The following is a 24977-nucleotide window of genomic DNA, read 5'->3' as shown; positions in this document are numbered from 1 at the left end:
ACAGTGCACGGCCCCATGTCGCAGGATCTATACACAATTCCTGGAAGCTGAAAATGTCCCAGTTTTTCCATGGCCTGTATACTCGCCAGACATTGAGCATGTTTGGGATGCTCTGGATCAACGTGTACGACAGTGTGTTCCATTTCCCGCCTATATCCTGCAACTTCGAACAGCGATTGAAGAGGAGGGGGACCACATTCCACAGGCCACAATCAACAGCCTGATCAACTCTATGAAGGAGATGTGTTGCGCTGCATGAGGCAAATGGTGGTTACACCAGATACTGACTGGTTTTCTGATCTACCTTTTTTTCAAGGTGTCTGTGACCAGCAGATGCATATCTGTATTCCCAGTCATGTGAAATCTGTAGATTAGTGCCTAATGAATGTATTTCAATTGACTTATTTCCTTATATGAACTGTAACTCTGTAAAATCTTTGAAATTGTTGCGTGTTGCGTTTATATTTTTGTTCAGTATACAGTATATTGACATTCCAAAGTGGTATCAGTTTGGCCCAAATATATGATTGAGTCTACAGGAGTTGATGCTGATGCATCTCTTCTAAAGGAAACAAACAAGGTGCAGACCAGAGGAGGCTGGTGGGAGGAGCAATAGGAGGACAGGCTCATTGTAATGGCTGGAATGGAATTAATGGAACAGAGTCAAAAGTGGTTTCCACATGTTTGATGTGTTTGATAGCATTCCATTTAATCCATTCCAGCCATTACAATGAGCCCGTCCTCCTATAGCTCCTCCTAACAGCCTCCAGACTCCTCTGGTGCAGACTCCTCTGGTGCAGACTGCTCTGGTGCAGACTCCTCTGGTGCAGACTGCTCTGGTGCAGACTCCTCTGGTGCAGACTCCTCTGGTGCAGACTCCTCTGGTGCAGACTGCTCTGGTGCAGACTCCTCTGGTGCAGACTGCTCTGGTGCAGACTCCTCTGGTGCAGACTCCTCTGGTGCAGACTCCTCTGGTGCAGACTCATTGTGAAGTAGGAATTCTATTATCAATATTTGGTTAGCGGCAACTCAGTGACAATATTGATCAGCTTTTGGAGAGCTCAGCGGTTTCCTATCAAAGCTGATTGATCTAAGAAATATGAATTTCACTATCATTCATCTCTATTTGGTTTTCATATTGCAGCAAGAGAATGATGAATTCTCCTTTGTCCACGTCTGTCAGTATGCTGCCTTATAATGTGGCCAAACATGCTTTCTGAGATTTAAATGAGGCTATACACTCTCTTCTTGGCACAGAAAGATGTGGATGGTGTGATGACATTGATCGCGGCGCTGGTATCCTTGTCAGATTAATAATTCAGGGATGCTGAAGACCCCATTGATCATTAATTAGGGGTGTTAATAGTGATGGGTTTTGATGGATGTTTGGGCTGAGGAAGAACCAGTAGTCTGATCACAGAACACATGTCACCAGCTGAGAGGGAAAGGCCATTCTCCAGTGTCTAGACCAGGGTGTGCAAAGCTGTCATTAATGCAAAGGGTGGCTATTTGAATAATCTCAAATATAAAATATATTTTGATTTGTTTAACACTTTTTTGGTTACTACATGATTCCATATGTGTTATTTCATAGTTTTAATGTCCACTATTATTCTACAATATAGAAAATAGAAAAAAATTAAGAAACACCCTTGAATGAGTAGGTGTTTTAAAACTTTTGACCGGTAGTGTAGGTCTACAATACCGTGGTGCCAACAGCAGCAGGATACAGCCTTCAGATGTGGCGACTCAAACCATGGTACAGGTTTTTTTGTGACAAACTATAGCTTGAGGTTTGGTTTGGGATCTGTTCTGGGGCAGAGCTGTCCTGGGATCTGTGCTGAACAGGTCTGCATGGCGTGCCCCAGGGGATATCCCTCTTGGTTCAATACGCAGGCATGCACACACACACAGACACAGACACAGACACAGTCACAGTCACAGACACGCGCACACGCACACGCACACGCACAGGCACAGGCACAGGCACAGGCACAGGCACAGGCACAGGCACAGGCACAGGCACAGGCACAGGCACAGGCACAGGCACAGGCACACACACACACACACACACACACACACACACACACACACACACACACACACACACACACACACACACACACACACACACACACACACACACACACACACACACACACACACACACACACACACACACACACACACACACACACACACACACAGCCACTACACCAGCCTCAGATAATCTCCCTATGCTTGTGTCCCTGTCTCCAACGGTGTCTCAAAGCCCATGACTCTTTGTGACCTCTGACTGGGGCTCAACATTATGGTGATTTTGCTCCTATTTCCTCTTCGTCAGGTATTATGAGAGCTGTCACCTCTGTAGTGGATATCAGATCTCTGTCTGCTGTAAGCTCTGTGGATCTATGGGCTTATAGTATCAAATCAAAGAACCTTACAAGGCACCAGTCAGCAGGGGGACTAGCTACTCGCTGGGTGGAACTCAATATGTCACTGTTATTATCTGGATGTCAAAATTCAATGAAAGCCCTCTAAGGGTGCACTACATGATTTTTGTGTATGAAAATGGGGCAGCCATTTTACATAGGCCTTACTTAATGTTATCCCCACCTGTTCTCCTATCTACCCCATCACTGCTGACCACACCCTCTTCCATTCATCCCCACAATCTCATTTAGACTAGCTTCCTCATTGTCGTATTCACACTACACATAGACCTGTACCTATTCATACACTCATTATCCCTTGTAATCATATTATACTATTAATATTCAATGTCATTGCGTTAACCTTTCACCCACCTATACCATACCTATACCACTTCATTCAATTCATCAGTACTGTATGTATGGTACTCATACATTGACCTTCAGTTCAATCTGCTTTCTACATTGCTCACATTTCCTCCAACTCACTATAGCATTCAAAATATAGCTCTCCCACGAGAAGAATACTAGTGAGAGAGAGGAGAGAAACTTTTCCTGAGTCGTGTCTTGTTACTGCTTCTGCAAGGGTCCCGGTCCTCTTTAGTTGCTGCTTCTGCAAGGGTCCCGGTCCTCTTTAGTTGCTGCTTCTGCAAGTGTCCCGGTCCTCTTTAGTTGCTGCTTCTGCAAGGGTCCCGGTCCTCTTTAGTTGCTGCTCTGCAAAGGTCCCGGTCCTCTGTTTAGTTGCTGCTCTGCAAGTGTCCCGGTCCTCTGTTTAGTTGCTGCTTCTGCAAGTGTCCCGGTCCTCTTTAGTTGCTGCTTCTGCAAGGGTCCCGGTCCTCTTTAGTTGCTGCTCTGCAAGGGTCCCGGTCCTCTTTAGTTGCTGCTTCTGCAAGGGTCCCGGTCCTCTTTAGTTGCTGCTTCTGCAAGTGTCCCGGTCCTCTGTTTAGTTGCTGCTCTGCAAGTGTCTCGGTCCTCTGTTTAGTTGCTGCTTCTGCAAGTGTCCCGGTCCTCTGTTTAGTTGCTGCTCTGCAAGTGTCTCGGTACTCTGTTTAGTTGCTGCTTTTGCAAGTGTCCGAGTCCTCTGTTTAGTTGCTGCTTTTGCAAGAGTCCCGGTCCTCTGTTTAGTTGCTGCTCTGCAAGGGTCCCGGTCCTCTGTTTAGTTGCTGCTTCTGCAAGTGTCCCGGTCCTCTGTTTAGTTGCTGCTCTGCAAGGGTCCCGGTCCTCTGTTTAGTTGCTGCTCTGCAAGGGTCCCGGTCCTCTGTTTAGTTGCTGCTCTGCAAGGGTCCCGGTCCTCTGTTTAGTTGCTGCTTTTGGAGTTTTACAGTAGGAGTAAATAAACCATAGAATCTACTGACAGCTTCCTCTGACAGACAGACAGGCAGACAGACAGACTGTGAACCAACGGGGCACGCCAAACAAAACACTTCAATCTCCCGCCGTTGTGCTCCAGCGCTCCCCAAGGGCTTGATTGATTGATCCGCTAGCCAATCAGGGCACATTGATCTAAGAGTTCCACCCCCTTACCTCCCAAGCCTCTTCGGCAGCCATTCATCTGTTGGCTGTCAGATGAATTCACCGGAGGGCCGTTGGCTATACAGCCAGCACTTTTAAACACACTTTCCACTCCAGTCTTTCTGAAGAGAGTGCATCACTCTACAGTACATTACAGGAGTTTCTCTTACAATAGTACATCCCCCTGGATCAGATTCCTGTTGGAAACTGTCCAAGCCTTAACGTGTCTAAAGGCTTTAGCTTCAGTCATGTGTCAGTGTTAAAAGCACCCCCATAGCCTGAGTTAAAAAGTATCCCCAGCTGATGTGATGTGCAACATATCTGCCTCATTTTATTGTGAACAGTAAGGTCTCGATGGACTTGATGGAATTATATTTTCTATATCTTTTCTATATCTTGTGAATTGTATTTGATTATCCTTTCTATTTAAATTAAGAGATTGTTGAATTATGAGTAAAAGACAGATCAGCATAATCACACACAAGTGTATATGTGTACAAGTGTATATGTGTACAAGTGTATATGTGTACAAGTGTATATGTGTACAAGTGTATATGTGTACAAGTGTATATGTGTACAAGTGTATATGTATACAAGTGTATATGTGTACAAGTGTATATGTGTACAAGTGTATATGTGTACACGTGTATATGTATACAAGTGTATATGTGTACAAGTGTATATGTGTACAAATGTATATGTATACAAGTGTATATGTGTACAAGTGTATATGTGATTTCATCAACCACTTTGTTCAATTACTGTACTAACCAACTGTCTCTTGTCTCTGTTTGTTTTCAGGAGGAATATTTGAGTCCATTGAGTCGGGGCCGTCAGGTGCCGAGGAACTAGCCTTTAAATTTGCTTTAAATACAATCAACAGGAACAGAACCCTACTGCCAAACACAACGCTAACATACGACATCCAGCGGATAAACATCTACGACAGCTTCGAAGCCTCCAGAAAAGGTAAAGTATTATGAATACAATTCAGAAAGCTGCATTCACACCCACATGCTGTAGATTCATGACTGGTGTTGGTCTATGGAACAATATTCATAGAACAAGTGTTAAAATACGTTTGCTTGCTATTTGTGTGACTCTCCTATCTATTTAGCATTGTTAGTGTGTTCCCACCCACCCAGTGAATATGGGCTCATGCGTAGTTCATTGGTTGGATTGGGACAATTATAATCAGGCGTAGAAAGAGGATGGTTGCATCCCAAATGGCAACCTATTCCCTTTAGGCTTTATAGTGCACTACTTTTGATCCGGGCCCGTAGGGCTTCCCCATAGGAATCTGGTCAAAAGTAGTGCCCTATATGGGAATAGGATGCTATTTGGGATGCATACGATGTCTGTGCAGTTGAAACGTAAACCGAGACAATTGATTGGTTTCTGCTAAAGACTCAACAGTAATACTAATTCACAGAGCTGGTTGTCTCCCAGGAGACAGGTTGATAAACTGCAATAATCTATCGTTTTACTGGGTTGCATTAGGCCTGATATCTCGAAGGTTGAATCTAAAATGGCACCCTTTTTCCGATAAAATGCACTACTTTTGTCCAGCGTCCATAGGGCAACCCCATAAAGGTCTGTTCAAAAGTAGAACACTATTGGGAAAAGGGTGCTTTTTCATACGCATCCAAAGTGTCTTATTGATTACTGGCCATTATATCCCTTTTCTGTGATTGAAGCGTTTTCTCCTTTCATCAAAATAAGTCATTAGAATGCACAATGTTGTTGTTACAAAGTGTTGCCAATCGTTTCATATATTATGCAGGCCTACTGTGTATAGATCTTGCTCATACATTTTACACTATCACTGGCTTCCTTCCAAATATGCTTCATGATGGTCATTCAAAACCATACAAACGGACAGCTTGCCATAGTGGAGTGGGAAATCCATGACTTATCCTCCAGGAACTAACAGCAGCATGTCATATAATACTGAATAAATCACTGAATAAAGCATGTAACTGAACGTTGTCTCCTCCCCCAGCCTGCGACCAACTATCTCTGGGGGTGGCGGCCATCTTCGGCCCCTCCCACAGCTCATCGGCCAATGCGGTCCAGTCCATCTGTAATGCGCTTGGCGTTCCCCACATCCAGACGAAATGGAAGCACCAGGTGTCTGACAACAGGGACTCCTTCTACGTCAGCCTCTACCCAGACTTCTCCTCTCTCAGCCGGGCCATTCTGGACCTGGTTCACTTCTTCAAGTGGAAGACGGTCACCGTTGTCTATGATGACAGCACAGGTAAGACCCCTGGCCACTTACCTCACACCTTCATGGTCAATGACAACAACACAGCAAGGCTCATTTCCTGTCTGTCCACCCACTGTGCCTAGAAAGCATAGAAATAGAATGAATATAACAGGCTTGGAACCACCTCATTGTAGTTCTGTGCCTCATAACTTCACAGTCACAGTGATCTATGACCACAGAACAGGTTCAGTCACAGTGATCTATGACCACAGAACAGGTTCAGTCACAGTGATCGATGACCACAGAACAGGTTCAGTCACAGTGATCTATGACCACAGAACAGGTTCAGTCACAGTGATCTATGACCACAGAACAGGTTCAGTCACAGTGATCTATGACCACAAAACAGGTTCAGTCACAGTGATCGATGACCACAGAACAGGTTCAGTCACAGTGGTCTATGACCACAGAACAGGTTCAGTCACAGTGATCTATGACCACAGAACAGGTTCAGTCACAGTGATCTATGACCACAGAACAGGTTCAGTCACAGTGATCTATGACCACAGAACAGGTTCAGTCACAGTGATCGATGACCACAGAACAGGTTCAGTCACAGTGATCTATGACCACAGAACAGATTCAGTCACAGTGATCTATGACCACAGAACAGGTTCAGTCACAGTGATCTATGACCACAGAACAGGTTCAGTCACAGTGATCTATGACCACAGAACAGGTTCAGTCACAGTGGTCTATGACCACAGAACAGGTTCAGTCACAGTGGTCTATGACCACAGAACAGGTTCAGTCACAGTGGTCTATGACCACAGAACAGGTTCAGTCACTGATCCCTTATTGTACTGTACCTCATACCTTCCATCACCTCTACTTTTTCTCACAGTGATTCCAACAGCTTAGTGAGTTACAGTAGACAGACCATGGTACTGGCCTGGCAGCATAAGGGCTATGGATTGATACTCAGATGGGCCACATATACTAAATATATGTCCGTCATTGTCAACAGTTCTGTTCTGCTAAATTACCATGTTGTCCACCTTCACCGGTAATATAGACTGTGATTATAGTGCTGTACAGTAGAGTAGCCCTGTAGCCCTACCCCCCCATTCGTCCCCAGATGGCCAGTGTTCCAGTGTTATAACAGCAGGCAGCAAACGTCTCAGCGGGCAGGGTACACGTGCCATATGCCAGGGGTCAGGGAGGGAGCCAGCCTCAGGACAGGATGTCTGTGTGTGTGTGCGTTCGTGTGTGTGTCCAGGCTCAGGACAACACTGCCAGGTCTTCACATGCTCTCAGAAACACACCGGGGCTCCATTGGCCAGTATTTTATCACTTAAACAATTTTGCTTTCAATTTAATTCAGTATAAATCTATTTCCCAAAATAAATCTATTTCTACAACCAACCAAGCAAAACAAAACAGAAACCAGGGACGTGTCCAAAACAGGTTCTAATGTGTAGCTAATAATTCATATTTTAGATATTGAGAAAGGTATTGCATTGAAATGAATATGCAATGTCTAAATATGGCTTCTCTACAGCCTCTGCATGATGAATCAACGCTTAGGGTAGAGACAGACAGCCCAGAGTTCCTCTGTCCAGTGTCTGTGTTCTTTTGTCTATGTTAATCTTTTATTTTTTTTGGCCAGTCTGAGATATAGTTTTTTTTGCAGCTCTGCCTAGAAGGCCAGTATCCCGGAGTCGCCTCTTCACTGTTGACGTTGAGACTGGTGTTTTGCGGGTACTATTTAATGAAGCTGCCAGTTGAGGACTTGTGAGGCGTCTGTTTCTCAAACTAGACACTCTACTGTACTTGTCCTCTTGCTCAGTTGTGCACGGGGCCTCCCACTTATCTTTCTATTCTGGTTAGAGCCAGTTTGTGCTGTTCTGTGTGTGGCAGGGAAGTCAGGCGCAGAAGAGCAAATCAGGCGCAGGGTTAAATACACAACATGTATTTGACGCGCGGCTCTAGCAGCGCGCCGACACCGGCCTCGGGGACGACCCGGAGGGCAAGGCGATCCGGACGGAGACGGTGTAACTCCTGCAGCATTGAAGGGTCCAACACGTCCTCGACCGGAACCCAGCACCTCTCCTCCGAACCGTACCCCTCCCACTCCACGAGGTACTGAAGGCCCCTCGCCCGACGCCTCGAATCCAGTATGGAGCGAACAGAGTACGCCGGGGCCCCCTCGATGTCCAGAGGGGGTGGAGGATCCTCCCTAACCTCAGACTCCTGGAGCATATCAGCCACCACCGTCCTGAGGAGAGACACATGGAACGAGGGGTTAATACGGTAATCGGGTGGAAGCTGTAACCTGTAACAAACCTCGTTCACTCTCCTCAGTACTTTAAATGGCCCCACAAACCGCGGGCCCAGCTTCCGGCAGGGCAGGCGGAGGGGCAGGTTTCGGGTCGAGAGCCAGACCCGGTCCCCTGGTGCGAACACCGGGGCCTCACTGCGGTGACGGTCTTCTCTGTCTTTCTGGCGCGGCACGGCCCGCTGAAGGTGAACACGAGCAGCTTCCCATGTCTCCTCCGCGTGCCTGAACCAGTCGTCCACCGCAGGAGCCTCGGTCTGACTCTGATGCCAAGGCGCCAGAACCGGCTGGTACCCCAGTACGCACTGGAAGGGGGAGAGGTTAGTGGAGGAGTGGTGGAGCGAGTTCTGTGCCATCTCGGCCCAGAGTACGAACGCTGCCCACTCCCCCGGCCGGTCCTGGCAATAAGACCGTAGAAACCTGCCCACATCCTGGTTTACTCTCTCCACCTGCCCATTACTCTCGGGGTGAAACCCCGAGCTGGGCCAGCGGTTTGTGAGGTAAGGCTGATCGAGACCCCCAGACGTTCCATGAACGCCTTCCAGACCCTCGACGTGAACTGGGGACCTCGATCAGACACTACAACGACCAGGATCGCGGTGTTACCCTGTGAGGGGGGAGATCGTAAGGAAATCCACCAAAAAATCGAATCAAATCAGATTTTATTTGTCACATACACATGGTTAGCAGATGTTAATGCGAGTGTAGCGAAATGCTTGTGCTTCTAGTTCCGACAATGCAGTAATAACCAACGAGTAATCTAACCTAACAATTCCACAACTACTACCTTATACACACAAGTGTAAAGGGATAAAGAATATGTACATAAAGATATATGAATGAGTGATGGTACAGAACGGCATAGGCAAGATGCAGTAGATGGTATCGAGTACAGTATATACATATGAGATGAGTAATGTAGGGTATGTAAACATAAAAGTGCATAGTTTAAAGTGGCTAGTGATACATGTATTACATAAAGATGGCAAGATGCAGTAGATGATAAAGTACAGTATATACATATACATTATATTAAGTGGCATTGTTTAAAGTGGCTAGCGATACATTTTTTATCAATTTCCATCTATTTCCATTATTAAAGTGAGCTGAAGTTGAGTCAGTATGTTGGCAGCAGCCACTCAATGTTAGTGACGGCTGTTTAACAGTCTGATGGCCTTGAGATAGAAGCTGTTTTTCAGTCTCTCGGTCCCTGCTTTGATGCAACTGTACTGACCTCGCCTTCTGGATGATAGCGGGGTGAACAGGCAGTGGCTCAGGTGGTTGTTGTCCTTGATGATCTTTTTGGCCTTCCTGTGACATCGGGTGGTGTAGGTGTCCTGGAGGGCAGGTAGTTTGCCCCCGGTGATGCGTTGTGCAGACCTCACTACCCTCTGGAGAGCCTTACGGTTGTGGGTGGAGCAGTTGCCGTACCAGGCGGTGATACAGCCCGACAGGATGCTCTCGATTGTGCATCTGTAGAAGTTTGTGAGTGCTTTTGGTGACAAGCCGATTTTCTTCAGCCTCCTGAGGTTGAAGAGGCGCTGCTGCGCCTTCTTCACAACGCTGTCTGTGTGGGTGGACCAATTCAGTTTTTCCGTGATGTGTACCCCGAGGAACTTAAAACTTACTACCCTCTCCACTACTGTCCCGTCGATGTGGATAGGGGGGTGCTCCCTCTGCTGTTTCCTGAAGTCCACAATCATCTCCTTTGTTTTGTTGACGTTGAGTGTGAGGTTATTTTCCTGACACCACACTCCGAGGGCCCTCACCTCCTCCCTGTAGGCCGTCTCGTCGTTGTTGGTAATCAAGCCTACTGCTGTAGTGTCGTCCGCAAACTTGATGATTGAGTTGGAGGCGTGCATGGCCACGCAGTCGTGGGTGAACAGGGAGTACAGGAGAAGACTCAGAACGCACCCTTGTGGGGCCCCAGTGTTGAGGATCCGTGGGGTGGAGATGTTGTTACCTACCCTCACCACCTGGGGGCGGCCCGTCAGGAAGTCCAGTACCCAGTTGCACAGGGCGGGGTCGACACCCAGGGTCTTGAGCTTGATGACGAGTTTGGAGGGTGCTATGGTGCTAAATGCTGAGCTGTAGTCGATGAACAGCATTCTCACATAGGTATTCCTCTTGTCCAGATGGGTTAGGGCAGTGTGCAGTGTGGTTGCGATTGCGTCGTCTGTGGACCTATTGGGGCGGTAAGCAAATTGGAGTGGGTCTAGGGTGTCAGGTAGGGTGGAGGTGTCATGGTCCTTGACTAGTCTCTCAAAGCACTTCATGATGACGGAAGTGAGTGCTACGAGGCGGTAGTCGTTTAGCTCAGTTACCTTAGCTTTCTTGGGTACAGGAACAATGGTGGCCCTCTTGAAGCATGTGGGAACAGCAGACTGTGATAAGGATTGATCGAATATTTCCGTAAACACACCAGCCAGCTGGTCTGCGCATGCTCTGAGGACGCGGCTGGGGATGCCGTCTGGGCCTGCAGCCTTGCAAGGGTTAACACGTTTAAATGTTTTACTGACGTCGGCTGCAGTGAAGGAGAGTCCGCAGGTTTTGGTAGCGGGACAGGTGCGACCACGGCCATTGTGGAACGGGTAATGGGTGTAGCTTCCCTCTGGGCAGGTGCCTAGGAGCCTTACACTGGGCGCACACCGAGCAGGAGGAAACAAACCCTCAGGTCCTTAGCCAAGGTAGGCCACCCTACCTCCCGCTCAAACAGCGCACTGTCCAACCAATACCAGGATGACCAGAGGAGGATGACGCGTGGGCCCAATAGATCAACCGGTCACGGAGAGCAGACGGGACGTACAGACGCCCAGCGGGACACTGGATGGGAGCGAGCTCTGCACGCAAGGCCTGCTCAATGTCCGCGTCCAGCTCCCACACCACCGGCACTACCAAGCAGGAGACCGGAAGTATGGGAGTATGATCCATGGGCCGCTCCTCTGTGTCATACAGCCGGGACAGTGCGTCTGCCTTCACATTCTGGGAGCCTGGTCTGTAGGACAGGGTGAAAACAAAACTGGTGAAAAACATGGCCCACCTTGCCTGATGAGGGTTCAGTCTCCTCGCTGCCCAGATGTACTCCAGATTGCGGTAGTCAGTCCAGATTAAAAAAGGGTGTTTAGCCCCCTCAAGCCAATGTCTCCACGCCTTCAAGGCCTTTACAAGAGCCAACAGCTCCCAGTCCCCCACGTCATAGTTTCGCTCCGCCGGGCTGAGCTTCTTCGAGAAGAAGGCACAGGGGCGGAGCTTCGGTGGCGTACCCGAGCGCTGCTCCTATCCGGCTCCTATCCCAGCCTCGGACGCGTCCGCCTCCACTATGAACGCCAAAGAGGGATCCGGATGGGCCAGCACGGGTGCCGAGGTAAACAGAGCCCTCAGATGACCAAAAGCCCTGTCCGCCTCAGCCGACCACTGCAAACGTACCGGGCCCCCCTTCAGCAGTGAGGTAATGGGAGCCGCTACCTAACCAAAACCCCAGATAAACCTCCTGTAGTAGTTGGCAAACCCTAAAATTCACTGCACCTCCTTTACCGTGGTGGGAGTCAGCCAATTATGCACGGCTGAAATGCGGTCACTCTCCATCTCCACCCCTGAGGTGGAAATGCGGTACCCTAGGAAGGTGACATCAACCCGTACGGCATGACGAGGTACTCATAGTGCCCTGAGGTGGTACTGAAAGCCGTCTTCCACTCGTCTCCCTCCCGGATACGCACCAGGTTGTAAGCCCTCCAGAGATCTAGTTTGGTGAAGAAGCGCGCCCCATGCATTGACTCAATCGCTGTGGCTATGAGTGGTAGCGGGTAGCTATACCTCACAGTGATCTGGTTCAGGCCTCGATAGTCAATACACGGGAGCAGACCTGCCTCCTTCTTCTTCACAAAAAAGAAACTCGAGGAGGCGGGTGAAGTAGAGGACCGAATGAACCCCTGACGCAGGGATTCAGTGACATATGTTCCCATAGCCTCCGTCTCCGCCTGTGACAGGGGATACACGTGACTCCTGGGAAGTGCGGCGTCTACCAGGAGATTTATCGCACAATCCCCCCGACGATGAGGTGGTAATTGAGTCGCCCTCATTTTAGAGAAGGCGAGAGCCAAGTCGGGATATTCGGGAGGAATGCGCACGGTGGAGACCTTGTCTGGACTTTCCACCGTGGTAGCACCAACGGAAACCCCTAAACACCTCCCCGAGCACTCTCGCGACTACCCCGTGAGAGCCCTCTGTTGCCAAGAAACAGTGGGGTCATAACAAGCTAACCAGGGTAGGCATAGCACCACGGGAAACGCAGGAGAGTCAATGAGGAAGAGACTAATTCTCTCCTTGTGACCCCCCTGCATCACCATGCCCAGAGGAGCGGTGGCCTCCCTAATCAACCCTGACCCTAATGGTCGACTATCTAAGGTGTGAACGGGTAAGGGCACACACGGGAACAATGGGGATCCCTAAACTATGGGCGAACGATCTATCTATAAAATTCCCAGCCGTGCCTGAATCAACGAGCGCCTTATGCTGGGAATGCGGGGAAAACTCAGAAAAAGTAACATACTAAAACATATCTGCAACAGAGGGCTCTCAGTGAGAATGGTGCCGGCTTACCTGGGGTGACGCCAGAGTGCCCTACCTGCTGCCTCGATCCCCAGAAGAACCAACCCGGCACCGATCGGCAGGTTGACCTCTGCGGCCACAGATGGTGCACGAGCTGGAACCTCCTCCGGTCTCCCTGCGCACCGCACCTCCCAGCTCCATGGGTATCGGAGAGGTGCTGCGGGGGGATGGAACCGACAGACCCCTATCTGGACGTCCGCAGGTAGCCAGCAGGTTATCCAGCCAGATGGACAGGTCCACCAGCTGGTCAAAGGTGAGGGTGGTGTCTCTGCAGGCTCCCGACGGACGTCCTCGCGCAAACTGCAACGATAATGGTCGATAAGGGCCCTGACGTTCCATCCCGTGCCGGCGGCCAGGGTCCGAAACTCCAGGGCGAACTCCTGGGCGCTCCTCGTCCCCTGCCTCAGATGGAAGAGGCGCTCACCCGCTGCTCTACCCTTGGGCGGGTGGTCGAAGACTGCCCGGAAGCGGCGGCTGAACTCCTCGAAATGGTCCAACGCCGCATCTCCCTCTCCCTCACATGGCGTTGACCCACTCCAGGGCTTTCCCAGAGAGGCACGAGACGAGGGCGGACACCCACTCACGGCCCGAAGGAGCCGGGTGGACGGTTGCCAGTTATAGATCGAGCTGCAACAGGAACCCCTGGCATCGTGCAGCCGTCCCGTCGTATTCCCGGGGAAGGGCGAGACGAATCCCACTGGGACCAGGAGAAGGGGGGGGCAAGTAGTGGAGACCCCGGTTGTGCTGGTGGAGGCGCTGGAAGAACGCCCTGTCTCTCCCAGAGATCCATTGTTTGGACAACGCGGTCCATGGCGGTGCCAAGATGGTGGAGCATCGCCGCGTCCTCCCGGACGCGCACCTCCACCCCTATACCAGGGGCACCTGCTCCTGCTGACTCCATGGGTGGTGCGGAATTCTGTAAGGGAGTGCGTAACTGGTGGCAGGGAAGTCAGGCGCAGGAGAGCAAAACTGGGTAATCAACGGAGCAGTTTTATTCATAAAACATAAAAACAACAAACAAATGGGTACAAAACCCGTCGCGCACCAGAGAAAAGGTGCACATGCACTTACAAGAAACAATTCCGCACAAAGACATGGGGGGAACAGAGGGTTAAATACACAACATGTAATGAGGGAATTGAGTCCAGGTGTGTGGGAAGACAAGACAAAACAAAAGGAAAATGAAAAGTGGATCGATGATGGCTAGAAGACTGGCGACGCCGACCGCCGAGCGCCGCCCGAACAAGGAGAGGAACCGACTTCGGCGGAAGTCGTGACACCGTGAAGAGAGTAGTACACAGCGTTGAACAAGATCTTCTGTTTCTTGGAAATTTCTCACATGGAATAGCCTTAATTTCTCAGAACAATAATAGACTGACTAATTTCAGAAGAAAGTTATTTGTTTCTGGCCATTTTGAGCCTGTAATCGAACCCACAAATGCTGATGCTCCAGATTGTCACACCCTGGCCTTAGTTATCTTTGTTTTCATTATTATTTTAGTTAGGTCAGGGTGTGACATGGTGTAGTATGTGTTTTTGTATTGTCTAGGGTGTTGTATGGTTTAGGGGGTTAAGTAGAGTAGATGGTTTAGTGTTCAGTGTAGGTGTCTAGGAAAGTCTATGGTTGCCTGAATTGGTTCTCAATTAGAGACAGCTGGTTATTGTTGTCTCTGATTGGGAGCCATATTTAAGGCAGCCATAGGCTTTAGCTGGTTGTGGGTAATTGTCTATGTGTAGTGTTTGTGTCAGAACTATTTATATGTATAGCTTCACGGTCGTCAGTTTGTTATTTTGTTAGTTTGTGTATAGTTGTTCGTTTCTTGGTTTTTCTCTCTTCTTTAATAAAAGAAGATGTATTTTGCACACGCTGCGCCTTGGTCCAATCTCTCTCAAGAAGACGATCGTGACACAGATACTCAACTAGTATAAAGAAGGACAGTTTTATTGCTTCTTTAATCAGAACAACAGTTTTCAGCTGTGTTAACATAATTGCAAAAGGGTTTTCTAATGATCAATTAGCCTTTTAAAATGATAAACTTGGATTAGCTAACACAACGTGCCATTGGAACACAGGAGTGATGGTTGCTGATAATGGGCCACTGTACACCTATGTAGATATTCCATAAAAATCAGCCGTTTCCAGCTACAACAGTCATTTACAACATTAACAATGTCTACACTGTATTTCTGATCAATTTGATGTTATTTCAATGGACAAAAAAAGCGCTTTTCTTTCAAAAACAAAGACATTTCTAAGCAACCCCAAACTTTTGAATGGTAGTGCATATGCCTAGAAGTATGCTTTCTTAATGTCAGTATTGCCTTGTAGCTTAAGCTTTATGCATTGTACTGTATGTGAATCCATTCATTGTACAATGTTAATTAATTATCTGTCCTTGATATAGACAAATCTCAGAGCAATTCTTGCTAGTCAACGTCAACTTATTGCCTAATGCTTGCTTGTATATTTGAATTATCTTTATGGAGTCAGATATACATTTTAATAGGCTAGTTGCATAGTCTTATTACAAGTTGCATGTGAGGTACAGTATATTTAATATGCTCATATGATAATTATTACCCCACTACATGTGTGCCCTGCAGGTTCTCTACATCCCTTGTTCAGAAGGGCTCAGTGTGAGATAGTTTGGGGAAACATTGATTCTGGCTGATCCCTAATACCCTGTTAAAGAAAGGTGTTAGTGGATGTAGCAGGTTGACACGGAGTGAGCCAATAGATAGTGAATAAATGCATGTGCTCATCGAGCTAATGGTTGAAGATATGAGGATGAGAAGGAAAGAGACCTGAATGGGATGTTTGGAATGGCTCAGGTAATCCTGTATGAAATAGGGAAATGTGTAGGTCTGCTTTACTTTGCCTGTTTTTATGCGTGTGAAAACATATTGTCCAACATATTGGATAAGTCAGTGTACCACAACCTCTATAATGCCATGTAATTCTCTCAGGAGGGACTCCTTTTTTCTAAGCCATGTTTCCTTCACAACCCCATTGCCCTCCTGCTGTTGCCTCAGAGTGGAACAGGAAACAGCTTTCTCATTGGGCTGTTTCTCCGTGAACCAGAGAGCATACAAGTAAATCAATACCCATAATGACCCTCTTCTAACAGCTCAACTTTGTAATGGTACAAAGGCAATGGCATCTATACTCTGTGTTGTGGTAGTAGTATTCCTAACCACACATCACAACGTTATGGGAGTCATGGTACACTGGAGTTGTATTGGGTAGTGAGGGAGAGATGGAGACGCTGGGATGACCTATGGTGCAGGGTTAGAGGGGTTACTCCTATAAATATTCCCCCCAGTCCCAGCCCCCCTTCCTTCATTGATGGCGGGAGGGAGAGAGTGACACTTTAATCACCCTGGCTCTATGTTTATGGCCCGGTTTCCATGACAACATCCTCCGACTGCAACCGACCAACCGTAGAGGTGGTAGACTAGAGGAGGGGGTCCCTAAGAGCAAAGAGAGGTTTAACGACCCAACGACCAGCCGCTCCATCCAACACCACTGTATAGCCACTCTATAGCCATCACTCAGTTTTCACTCTGTTTTCCTCTATATAGCTGCCAGCAAGGATCCCTTCGAGAATTCCTATGGTTGCATTTTATGACAGAACAAAACAATAAATATATATAAAAAAACAACACAACAAAAAACATAATTGAAATGTACACCGCATGACTCTTCTGAGGAAAAGGTAATTTACTGTGTGTCAAATGGGTGTAATTCTGTTATGGGAGAGGTTTTGACCGATATCTGCCTGACATTTTTTGTAATTGCGTTAGTTGAAAGGTCGGCCTAAACCCCAGTGTAGCAAAATGTTTACAGAGGAGTGGCTGATTGCCTTGTTGTAATCAAAAAGGGGTTGTTTTATTTCACTCTATTTTTGGCAGAACGATTTGGCATTTGAAGAAAAGGCATTTCTAATTTGCTAGTCTATTTATTTGTGTGTTGTGAGTGTGTCTCCTTGTGTGTGTGTGTGCACGTACGTCCAAGTGTGCGTCCATCTGTGTGTTTGTGTGCAGTGTGTGTGTGTGTTTGCTTAGGCTGAGAGACATTTAAGTGTACTTGAGAGTGAGTCAAGTTGAGTGGAAGTGATTGGCTCTAGAGTCCCAGGACCCCTTCAGTAATCTGTTTCAATTTGATGTGTGTGAGTGAAAACACACACCAGCCGCACCATTCCCATCATACGCTCCACTACCACACTGCAGATTGTTTAGCGAAGCTCGCTAACTGTCGTTCTACTAAGTGCCATGATAATTCAGCTTTGGCTGCGTCGGGTTAATAGGTACTGCTGTGATGATGTAGCTTGCTGTGATCATTTGGATTTTCTACGTGATTTTAATCGCTTTGGTTGTACTTTTTGCTTCTCTGTTACTGTCTATTGAATTCTATTGGTCTGGATAGGTTTAATAGGTTTAATCAAGTGCTGTATGTTTCATAGTAGGGTCAAAGTACTCTGATGGTTCTGTAGTTAAATGGATAGCTTGCTAATATGGGATGAAAATAGAAATAGACAAAAAAGTACTTGTAGCCTTACTTTCACAATTTGTAAGGCCACAAGTACAACTTTTAAGATTGTTTTATTGAACCTGTCACGTCAGTGTTGTTGTGACATGCAATGTTAATTAAAGACCACCAGCTGTTTGGAACTCCGACAAGATGTTCTTGTGCCGTCTACGTCATGCAGAGCAACAGACGACCAGATGTTCCAGGGAACTAACTTTAATGAGTCCACATTGTGTTCTTACAACATGGCCGCCCATCTTCAAACTACAGAAGAAAGCATCAGTTAGCAGCACACTTCTGGTGTAGTGTCTGTTGCGTCTGTCTCACATCTACTGAAGCACAGTGCAAAGAATGGGGTTTTAGTACAGGCATTACTGAGAGAGTTGTAGACATTTTCTGTAGGTGTAGGAGGGGAGTGTGGGCCATTGGTGTTCCCTGAGGGTAAACTCCTTAAGGCCTTGGTTGTAATGACAGTTGTAACGACAGTTGTAACGACAGTAGTAACGACAGTTGTAACGACAGTAGTAAAGACAGTTGTAATGACAGTTGTAACGACAGTTGTAACGACAGTAGTAACGACAGTTGTAACGACAGTTGTAACGACAGCTGTAACGACAGTTGTAATGACAGTTGTAACGACAGTTGTAACGACAGTAGTAATGACAGTTGTAATGACAGTTGTAACGACAGTTGTAACGACAGTAGTAACGACAGTTGTAACGACAGCTGTAACGACAGTTGTAACGACAGTTGTAACGACAGTTGTAATGACAGTGGTAACGACAGTTGTAACGACAGTAGTAACGACAGTTGTAACGACAGTTGTAATGACAGTAGTAACGACAGTTGTAACGACAGTTGTAACGACAGTTGTAACGACAGTTGTAACGACAGTTGTAATGACAGTAGTAACGACAGTTGTAATGACAGTTGTAACGACAGTTATAACGACAGTTGTAATTACAGTTGTAATGACAGTAGTAATGACAGTTGTAACGACAGTTGTAACGACAGTTGTAATGACAGTTACAATGACAGTTGTAACGACAGTTGTAATGACAGTTGTAATGACAGTTGTAACGACAGTTGTAACGACAGTTGTAACGACAGTTGTAATGACAGTAGTAATGACAGTTGTAACGACAGTTGTAACGACAGTTGTAACGACAGTAGTAATGACAGTTGTAACGACAGTTGTAACGACAGTTGTAACGACAGTTGTAATGACAGTAGTAATGTCAGTTGTAACGACAGTTGTAACGACAGTTGTAACGACAGTTGTAACGGCAGTTGTAACGGCAGTTGTAATGACAGTTGTATTGACAGTTGTAATGACAGTTGTAACGACAGTTGTAATGACAGTTATAATGACAGTTATAATGACAGTTATAAACTCAATACATAGAGTAAAGTGGTCCACAATTTATGAGCAGAGAGCGGACGCATGGATGTGTGTAATTCCCACAAAGTGGAATTCTTTCCTTCCATCCTTCCACATTCCTGAACGACTATTAAAACCTTTGACCGGAAACACGTTTTAATCTTTTTTCAATTTGTTCAACACGTTTAATGGAACATAAATAAGGCTGGCGATGCAGAGAGGGCTACATTAACCTTGACCCGCAGATTGTTGGGGAGGTGCGTGAATCACACAGCCATTACTCCACTCACTCCTCCCAGCCTCCCGCTTCCCATCATGCAACACTCACTGTGCCATAGATAGACCTCCAGGAGAATCACACAATAGGCTAAAGTGGCTTCTGAAAACAGGCGAGGAGAGGATGGAATTTTAGACAATTGAGAACGGTATTTCAACATTAGAGCAAAGGGAAGGAGACAAGGACAGGAAACGAGACCATTAGACTATTGAGATACATGCTATATGTAGTTCAACATTGGTGCAGACAAAGGAAAGGAGACAAGGTCAGGAAACTAGACTATTGAGATGCACCCTGCTACATCTCTACCTCTGATGGATGATCTGCAGTGGAAAATCACCGTATGAGGGGTTCTTTGAGGAAGTTTGGAGCGGAATACTTGAGGAGAGGGTTGCTGTTGCTGCGTCTTCGTCTCGCCTCACGGGATATTTATCACAGGGCTGTTCTGTTTTACGCTCAGGAGACTCCCAGACGGCCCCTAATAAACGCTTTGAGTGGATGAAATATTCATGCAGAGTTAAATATGGATCCTGGAGAAGGCAGTCACAAGGCATTAGACACAGTCAATACAGATCACCCTCTCCCTCTCTCCATATTTCTCTCTCCGGATTGCTGTGGTCTCAGGCAGAGTGTTGGGGTGGTGAAGAGGGGTGAATCAGCCAGGTAGAATAGCACGGGAGACAGCAGAAGAGTTAGACGGGGGAGAGGAGGGAGAGAGATTGAGAGGGGGGAGAGGAAGAGAGAGAGTGATGGAGAAAGAGATGGAGAGTGAGCAGGGGAAAGAGAGAGATGGAAAGTGTGTGAGAATGAGGTACTCTGACATGTTGTTGATGATGAGTGAATGCACCAGTCAGAGGTGTCAGGGTGGTTTTATCAATGTTAACTAACTAACCGCAAAACACTGAGTGCTGCTCCTGTAGTGGAAAGCTCTTGCAACACTAAGCACCCCAGACAGATTGGACCACATTCAAACATCACACACACACACACTCACATACCGCATGTTCACTTTTGCATGAATTCCAAAATTCAACAGAATTTTAGATTGGGATCGAAACAAACGATCATAACTCTTTAATTGATTTAAGATCAACCGCTTTCCACAAGCGCCTCCATCTGCTTAACGTTCACTGTGATCATCATGGGCCTTTGTGGCCGCCAACAAAGCAGCTATTTAAACTAACTGTGACGGTCAGGTAATGAACATTTTGAAACAAGCTGATGTGCAATGAAGTCTAACTAAGGGTTTCTGTTCAAATTGAGAAGGCCAGCTGGTCTTCTTCTTAGGCTGCGTCTGAAATAGCACCATATTCCTTTTGTAGAGCACTACTTTTGACCAGGGCATGCACTATAGGTGCACTAGGAATAGGTAGCCTATTTCAGTCATAGCCATAGTCTGTAGCGATAGCTACACTGCTTCCTCTCTCTGGCTCATTGTATGTGTATTCTGCAGTGTATGAATTAAGTTAATAGTGACCCATAGTGGGCGAGGTCCTCAGCCCTCCATTGTGTCTACTGTGTCCACTTTGTCACGGGCAATGACGCATCATCAGCGTGCCAGTGGGCGCCACCGTGGGGCATCATCATCAGTGTGCGACAGAGTGTTGTAGTGATTTAATGAAGGCTTGGGAACTGGCTGCTGCTCAACACTCAACAACAAGCTGTGAGCTGAGCTGGGCTGGTGTCCCATGGTGCTGTGCGCTCAAATAGAAACAGGAAGTAAACAAATAATGCCATGGGCCAACCAGCTGGGGACTGACTGTATGGCTGCAGGCTGCAGAGAATAACAACTACATGGTTGTGACTGTGACTGTTACTGTGGAAGGTCTATACAGTGCTGAACCAGGGAACAGATTATTGATTGCAATTACAGATGACTGGAAACACTTGTAAGAATTCTTCAGCCATAGTGGCTCTCTGTCCTATATCTCTATGTAGGAATTGAGATGTTAGCGCAATGACATGCTAGCTGTTCCCATAGACTTCCAGTCATTGAGCCAATGACTATCCATTTCAAAGCATGTATCGGCAGAAATATATACATCATGTAAATCATAGTTTTTGCAGCGGTGGAAATAATTTAGCAGCGGTGCTAAATTAATATAGAGGAAGTACTGTAGACGGATCGATAATGAGCGTGAATTCAATGTGATGAATGATAAAAGTGATGAGTGATGAATGATTTTCAAAGGGGAATTCATACTGTTGTTATCTGTTTTCTTCTAGCATCAAGGTCTGTGGTACTGGTTCTGGTAAGATACAGTGTGGCGCCAGAAAAAACAGAGCTTTGAGAGAAACATAGATGGTGGAGGTAGAACAGGAGGGATACAGACAAATATTAAGAAATGAGGAAGTGGAATGAAATGTGCAATAGTGCAACGGGAGAGAAAGAAAGAGGGAGGGAGAGGAGGAGGAGGAGGAGGAGGGAGGAGGGAAGAGGCAGGAGGGAGGAGGGAGGAGGGAGGAGGGAGGAGGGAGGAGGGAAGAGATACGAGACAAGTTGACAGATGGATGGATTTCATTAAAATTGGAATGACATTAGACATCTATTCATAGAGCTTCCTTATCTACTACTAATTAAAACCAAGGGAGTCAAATGAATACAGAGTATAACTTCAATTACCAGAGATACATATTTGTAGTTTATCTTTGGAAAATGGGAAGCCTGCACTGTTTGCAACAGAAACGGAATTAACATGACATATTTGGGGTGGCAGGTAGCCTAGTGGTTAGTGCGTTGGGCCAGTAACCGAAAAGTTTCTGGATAGTATCCCCGAGCTGACAAGGTAAAAATCTGTCATTCTGCCCCTGAGCAAGGCAGTTAACCCACTGTTTCCCGGACGCCGATGATGTGGATGTCGATTAAGGCAGCCCCCCTGCACCTCTCTGATTCAGAGGGGTTGGGTTAAATGCGGAAGACACATTTCAGTTGAAGGCATTCAGTTGGATAACTGACTAGGTATCCCCCTTTCCCTATTCAAAATGGTATATGTATTGTACATTGCTTCATTTCCTCTCTCACACATACTTACTCCATTTTTTGTCTCTGTGTTTCCTCTGAAGGTCTTATTCGGTTACAGGAGCTCATAAAGGCTCCATCTCGCTACAACATCCGCTTGAAGATCCGCCAGTTGCCAGCGGACACCAAGGACGCAAAGCCTCTCCTCAAGGAGATGAAGAGAGGAAAGGAGTTCCACGTCATCTTCGACTGTGGACACGAAATGGCTGCCGGCATCCTAAAACAGGTGTGTGTGAGGAGGGGAAGTGATGTGTGTCTGTGTTTGTGTGAGTGAGAAGTCCCAATCCCCAGTCAATTCAGACAAGTTTTGTCAAACTGGGTGCAAAAGACGTTTTTTTGTACATTTCCTTGAAAGAAGGAATGTTCTCTAAGGTCTTTTTAATCATGCAGGATATCAGCTACACCTGAAACAGAAAGAGAGGGTGTTTAATACGGACTCAATTAAAAACATTCATATTCCTCCTCCTGCTTCCAGAATGTATCAAATATTAAAGATAACATGACTCACCCTGGCACTCACTCTTTCTCCCTCACTCTCTCCCGCTTGCCTTTTTTAATCAGTGTGGTAGCTGGTGATTGGTTATTAAGGTCAAGGACACCTGTCATTAGCTAGTGGCATGTGAGCTACTCCCTGGTAATGGGGGGTAATGAAGGACTTTTCCCTGATATCCTCATTACAAGACACACGCCTGACTCAGTGAGGGAAGGATTCTTGTCCTCATTTCACTCTGAGACGACAGTCATGGTACTCTTTAGAGACGCAGATCAATCTTCTACCGTACAAGAAACAACTGGAGGTGGTTTAACTGTCGTTCATAGTGCCATTGTGGGACGGTCTGCATGCTAAATATCCAGCTTCAAATTCTTCATGTTAACCTCTGTAGGCCTTCCTCTGGAGTTCATATGCAGGTGGCCAAATACTTATGATATGCAGGTGCTAAAAGATCATTTTTCTTCTGATCCCTAAACGACGCGTTTCTAGTTAATGCAGATTTCCCCAATCCCTCTGTGGTTTCCACAGATATAGTGCAGTGTATAATAGGATTGAAGATATCTGATTGGCTAAGAAACACAGACTTTCATCAGGTCCACCTAATGAAGAGGAACATTTGAATGTTGTCATCTGATTGGAAAAGGAAATACAATCATTTACATTCTGCACCCTTATTGTCTGTGTAACCTCATTGGCCAGGGGTAATGCTAGCTGCATTATTGGTGAGTAGATTAGAGCATGTTCAACCCACCAGGATACTTACCGTACCCACCTGACACCGGCAGCAATTGCTGGCCTGACCCTTTCCCATTTAATCACTCTCCATTTCCCTGCACAATCATCATCTGTGATTCCTAATGGTTTAGCGAAGCTGTCAGGGAACTGCAGCACGACTCACCAGCCGCAGCTGCCTAGGAGACCAAGCCACATTTATAGCGCTTAAATAGGGTGGGCACTCAGCCAAAGGCCCTAACAGACACACACAGAGTAGACCCACGATTTAATGCTGCCATAACAGGGACTTCTTGAGATGTTCACCTATAAGACATAATATCCCTACAACAGGTGATATAGCGACATATAGGTGAGGAGTCTGTAATTCTGTTAGCAAAACATGGCCGCCACTGATCAGACCAAGGTAATGAGCACAGTCATCTGTCTGTCGGCAGTTATATCATCTAAATTCAGATAAAGTGAGGGAAAGAGAGACAGAGAGAGAGAGTGAGGGAAAGAGAGACAGAGTGAGAGAGAGAGAGAGAGAGAGAGAGAGAGAGAGAGAGAGAGAGAGAGAGAGAGAGAGAGAGAGAGAGAGAGAGAGAGAGAGAGAGAGAGAGAGAGAGACAGAGAGACAGAGAGACAGAGAGAGAGTGAAAGAGAGAGACAGAGATAGAGACAGAGGTAAAGACAGAGATAGAGTGAGGGAAAGAGAGAGAGTGAAAGTGAGGGAAGAGAGACAGAGAGAGAGAGACAGAGTGAAGGAAAGAGAGAGAGACAGAGAGAGACAGAGAGAGAGACAGAGATAGAGTGAGGGAAAGAGAGAGACAGAGAGAGACAGAGAGAGAGACAGAGATAGAGAGAGAGAGAGACAGAGGGACAGAGAGAGAGACAGAGATAGAGTGAGGGAAAGAGAGACAGAGAGAGATAGACAGAGAGAGAGAGAGAGAGAGAGAGAGAGAGAGAGAGAGAGAGAGAGAGAGAGAGAGAGAGAGAGAGACAGAGATAGAGTGGGGGAAAGAGAGAGACAGAGAGAGACAGAGAGAGAGACAGAGAGAGAGACAGATATAGAGAGAGAGAGAGACAGAGGGACAGAGAGAGAGACAGAGATAGAGTGGGGGATAGAGAGACAGAGAGAGATAGACAGAGAGAGAGAGAGAGAGACAGAGATAGAGTGAAGGAAAGAGCGAGAGAGAGACAAAAAGAGAGGGACATAGAGAGAGAGACAGAGAGAGAGAGAGAGAGAGAGAGAGAGAGAGAGAGAGAGAGAGAGAGAGAGAGAGAGAGAGAGAGAGAGAGAGAGAGAGAGAGAGAGAGAGAGAGAGAGAGAGAGAGAGAGAGAGAGAGAGAGAGAGACAGAGATAGAGTGGGGGAAAGAGAGAGACAGAGAGAGACAGAGAGAGAGACAGAGAGAGAGACAGATATAGAGAGAGAGAGAGACAGAGGGACAGAGAGAGAGACAGAGA

The 24977-nt window shown here is 46.8% G+C and overlaps 1 pseudogene; it reads left to right on the top strand.

Annotated features, from left to right (window-relative positions):
* LOC139573487 (glutamate receptor ionotropic, kainate 2-like) overlaps positions 1-24977 on the top strand; it is a 218739-nt pseudogene that overhangs the window by 63925 nt on the left and 129837 nt on the right.

This window comes from Salvelinus alpinus, chromosome 4 (genome assembly GCF_045679555.1).
Source record: "Salvelinus alpinus chromosome 4, SLU_Salpinus.1, whole genome shotgun sequence".
Classification (NCBI taxonomy): Eukaryota; Metazoa; Chordata; class Actinopteri; order Salmoniformes; family Salmonidae; genus Salvelinus; species Salvelinus alpinus.
The sequence above is the reverse complement of the archived record's forward strand: the minus strand, read 5'-3'. Positions and strand labels throughout refer to the sequence as shown.